The 5,072-nt window shown below is 47.0% G+C and overlaps 1 non-coding gene across 1 annotated transcript; it reads left to right on the forward strand.

The window, feature by feature from the left end:
- The first annotated feature begins 3,448 nt into the window (after positions 1-3,448).
- On the forward strand, positions 3,449-3,555 carry LOC130497958 (small nucleolar RNA R71). Its single transcript, XR_008936997.1, has one exon. It is a non-coding gene; the product is annotated as a small nucleolar RNA R71 (small nucleolar RNA).
- Positions 3,556-5,072: the final 1,517 nt, after the last annotated feature.

A 5,072-nucleotide genomic window follows, 5' to 3' on the forward strand; every position in this document is an offset into this window, starting at 1 on the left:
CTTGAGAGCCGCGTGGTCTGTGTGCACAATCACCTTTGATCCAACAAGATAGGATCTGAACTTCTCAAAAGCGAACACGATGGCAAGGAGCTCCTTCTCTGTGGTTGCGTATCGGCATTGAGCTTCATCCAAAGTTCTGCTTGCATAGTAGATCACGTGAAGCTTCTTGTCTTTACGCTGTCCAAGGACTGCTCCCACTGCAAAATCACTTGCATCTGTCATGATCTCAAAAGGGAGATCCCAGTCTGGAGGTTGGACAACTGGTGCACTGACTAGAGCTCCCTTGATCGTGTGGAATGCGGCTAAGCAGTCACTGTCAAAGGCAAACTGAGCTTCCTTGCAGAGCAAACGAGTGAGTGGTCTCGCGATCTTAGAGAAGTCTTGGATGAACCTCCTGTAGAAACCAGCGTGTCCCAAGAAACTCCTGATTCCCTTCACTGAAGTTGGTGGTTGCAGACTCATCATGACCTCGATCTTTGCCTTGTCCACCTCAATGCCTTTCTCGGATATCTTGTGTCCCAGAACAATCCCATCTCTCACCATGAAGTGGCATTTCTCCCAGTTCAGCACCAAATGCTTCTCCTCGCATCGCTTCAGTACCCTGCACAAATTTGACAAACAGACATGAAAGGAGCTTCCATAGACGCTGAAATCGTCCATGAAAACCTCCATTATGTCTTCGATCAGATCAGTAAAAATTGACATCATGCATCGCTGGAAGGTCGCTGGAGCATTGCACAAGCCGAATGGCATCCTCCTGTATGCATATGTTCCATAAGGGCATGTGAACGTCGTCTTCTCCTGATCATCTGGGTGGATGGGAATCTGAAAGAAACCTGAATAACCATCTAAAAAGCAATAGTAAGGGTGGTTAGCCAATCTCTCAAGCATTTGATCAATAAAGAAGCGTGGGAAGTGATCCTTACGAGTCGCAGCATTCAATTTTACGAAAATCAATGCACATGCGATGACCAGTAACTGTTCTAGTGGGGATCAATTCATTCTTTTCATTGGTTACAACAGTGATCCCACCTTTCTTAGGTACTACATGCACAGGACTAACCCACTTACTGTCAGAGATCGCATAGATCACACCTGCTTCTAGAAGTTTCATTATCTCTTTCTTTACAACATCTTTTAGATTCGGGTTTAACCTCCTCTGATGTTCTACAGAAGTCATCGATTCATCTTCCAGGTGTATTCTATGCATGCACAGATCAGGTGAAATGCCAGGTATGTCAGCTAGAGAGTAACCTAAAGCCTTACGATATTTCCTCAGCTCACACAAAAGCAGAGCAGTCTCTGCATTGTTCAGGTCAGCATTCACAATGACAGGATATGTGGAGTTGGGTCCAAGAAATGCATACCTGAGTCCCTTGGGAAGGGATTTGAGCTCTACCTTTGGAGCTTTCAGCTCGCTCCATGAGTCATCGGGCTGAGCTGCCGGAACAGTCGGGTTCTGAGGCGTGGTTGTTCCAGTTGATGTGCTGGAGTCACTGTTCTCCCCTAGACTTAGATTCGCCACCATCCTCTCCATACTCCTGGCTGAATCCAGGACTGGCATAGGCATCAGCATCAACACTCTCCAGCTTTGCTCGGCTTCAGCTCTGACTAAGGCGAGTTCAAGTGGATCCTCGGTGAGAATCTCCTCGATCATTCCTTCATGCGGCTCTAGGGGATCACCATCTTCTTGGACAGTGAAGGTTTGTCCATCCAGCATCGGCTTCTTGAGCATCTGATCCATCTCAAACTTCATCACAATATCTCCAAGGTGGAGATCGATCTTCCCTTGTCGGACATCAATGATAGCTCCAACAGTGCAGAGGAATGGTCTGCCTAGGATCAGGGGTCATTGGAATTCCTCAACTTCCAGAACAACGAAATCGGCAGGAACAAGGGTGTTTCAACCAGAACTTGAAGATCCTCGAGGATCCCAACTGGAGACTTGACAGATCGATCAGCAAACACTAGGGACATCTTGGTAGGCTTGAAGTCCGAGTATCCAAGGCGCTTAGCCACAGTGTATGGCATGAGGTTTATGCTCGACCCTAGATCGACCAAGTGAGCATGAGAAAAGTGTTCTCCCAATCTGAACCGAGAGAACAAACTTTCCCGGATCACCCATCTTCTTGATCCTTCTGTTCTGGAGCACCGCGCTGCACTCCTTAGAGACAATCATGAACTCGCTGTCATCAGATATCTTCCCAGAGATCAGTCCTTTGACAAAGCTGCGCATGGATGGTATCATCTGGATCGCACTCATCAGAGGAGCTTGACAGTTAGGTCTTCTAGCATCTTCCTGCACTTCATCTCTTCCTTATCCTTGCGTGTAGCCTTAGCTGGAACAGGGTAAGGAACTTTTGGCACATACTGACGAGCAGGAGAAGGCGCTGCAGTCGGTGGAACAACCCCAGCGGGTCGCTCTGCTTCGTCGGAACAGTCTCAGTAGGTTGTTCTGCATCATCCTCACCTGTGGGTACAGCTTTAGATGGCTGATCCGACTCCTTCTGCTTCCCTTTCTCAGCCGATGTGAATCTCCTGGGGTCTAGATCAGGCAGTTGCTTTCCACTCCTCAACCCTACTGCATTGCACTCCTTGGGGTTCTTGTCTGTTTTCCCAGGGAGAGTTCCTTGCTGTCTCTTCACGTTCTCAGCAGTCTGAGCAATCTGAATATCCATCTGTCTCATATGGCTTGAGACATTGTCATACTTCACACTCAGGTCATTGAACATATGATTCATCCTGGTGTTGATGTCGTTTGTGACCTGGTTCAGTGCTTTCCCTTGGATCTGCTGTCCTTGGAGCAGCTGGCTCATCATATTGGCGAGACTCTTCATGTCATCATGCGGAGCAGTCTGAGTCGGTTGTGCAGCTTGCTGATTAACCGGCTGTTTCTGGCTGTGGAACTGAGCATTCTGAGCTGGGTTAAGGACAAAGGTTCTTCCCTGATTGCCATAAGGCCTTTGGTATCCACTGTTCTGACCTTGGTTCCCTTGAGCTTTATCGTCTGGTTTAGGGGCATTGAACAGGTGGGGATTGTTCCTCACGTTAGGGTTCGGGTGATAGTTCTTGAACTGCCATCCTTGCCCATTCACATAACTCACTTCATGCTGATCCTCAGCCGACTGATCTGCCTCTGATGTGCCTTCTGCGGTAGCTTTATCCTGTGGGATTCTTCCATGATGAAGACTTGGTTCTGGTTACTCTTAATCAGCTGGTCGACTTTGGCAGAGAGCTCATCAATCTTGCTGTTGTCGATGCTCTTCACCTTCTGAGTGCGATCAGTCTCGCGGTTATTGTCAGCTGAGCTTGAGGCCATGTTCTCAATCAACTCGAATGCACCTTGAGTGGACTGAGTCATGAAATCTCCTTACTGGCTGAGTTCAAAGCGTTCCTGTACTCCCAGCCTACTCCATCGTAGAACACTCCCAGCAGATAGTCTTCCTCAAAACCGTGATGTGGGCATTCTCTGCGGTAGACATTGAATCGCTCCCAAGCATCACAGAACGGCTCGTCTACCAGCTGTTTGAAGGTCACGATCTTCTGTCTCAGAGCTGCTGTCTTCGATTTCGTGTAGAAGTGGCTTAAGAAAGCTTCTCGGACTTGTTCCCAAGTGGTGAGTGATCCGGTGGGTAGTGAATCAAGCCAGCGAGCAGCTTTCCCATCAAGAGAGAAAGGGAACAGAGTACACTTGATGTAATCGGGTGGTACTCCATTCGCTTTAGTGAAACCACACATCTTCTCAAAGTGCTCGATGTGGTCCATCGGTATCTCAGCAGGAAGCCCATTGAAGATCTTCCTTTGCACTAGACTTATCAAGGCTGGCTTGATCTCGAAGTCTTGCCTTGTGCACGGTGGAGGGGTTATGGCAGATCGCGTAGCAGGCAGATTACGCAGTAAGTTTCTCTGGCCGATCTGGACCACTCCCTCCTGTTGGTTCGCAGCATTCAGAGCAGCTTGCTCGGCAGCAGCTTGCTGCGCTTGGATCGTCTGCTGCATCTGCTGCATCTGCTGTTGCATGAGTGCAAACGCAGCAGTGAGATCATCTGGATGATCACCCATGTTGGTGTTCGTTGATCTCGGCTGTTGACGGTTCTGTCGTTCCAATCTCGCTAGTTCCTCGTTAGAAAGCTGATGTAATGGTCCTTGTGCGTTGCTCCGAGTATGTCTACTGGTCATGCACCTGGATCATCAGCTGAAACAAAGAAAATAACACGAGTTAGATATCTTAGACTAGATATGAAACCGAAAATTAGAGGTAAAAAATCTGGTCCCCGTCGCAACGGCGCCAAAACTTGATACACTAAAAATGAATCCTTGCTACTGCCAAGTTAACAGTTGCAATTGTAGTACTTGAGATTCAAATCCAGAGGACCAGTCTACACTCTAGTTCTATAAGTTTCAGAATCAAGCTAAGAAGAAGATATGATTTGGTTGAAATAGGCGATAGTAAACAAGCAAATAAACACGAGATTGATTCAATTAAACAAGAGCTAGCCTAGGGTATTTCATTGGGTGTTGAATTGGAGCCAAACAATTATTCAAGCGCGATGAAGTGCTTTCTAGAACTCGGATCACTAAGCTGGAACACTCCACTGTCGTGGCAGTGATCGCTTTGCAGATCGATCTCACCACCTAACTGTCGTTGGGATGAGGATCGATTGCAAGCTTTAGAGAACAGGTCCGATCAGTTCACTTACCACCCTAATATCTACTTTCGCTGATTAGGGATACTAAGCTCATTCAATACATGTCAAGTTATCATCCTAAGCGGTTAACTAGGTGATGAACTAGTGATCTAACATCAAGTGATCAGTTTAATGAAAGCAGTAAGAACAGTATGAATGAAGAACAGTTATGGATCGCTTATCTATGTTTAGCTCATGTCTCAACACCCTAAAAACCCTAGGCGAGCAAGGTCACTACTCGATCATGATGCACATAGACAAAGACATAAATCCTGAATAAAATTGCATAAGAACAGAGTATGAAACAATAGGGTTCAGATGATCTTCTCTATGAGAGGATGGTTCTTCTCCCTTACAAGTTGCAGATCGCAAATACTCAGTGTT

This window comes from Raphanus sativus, chromosome 1, assembly GCF_000801105.2.
Source record: "Raphanus sativus cultivar WK10039 chromosome 1, ASM80110v3, whole genome shotgun sequence".
NCBI classification, from domain to species: Eukaryota; Viridiplantae; Streptophyta; class Magnoliopsida; order Brassicales; family Brassicaceae; genus Raphanus; species Raphanus sativus.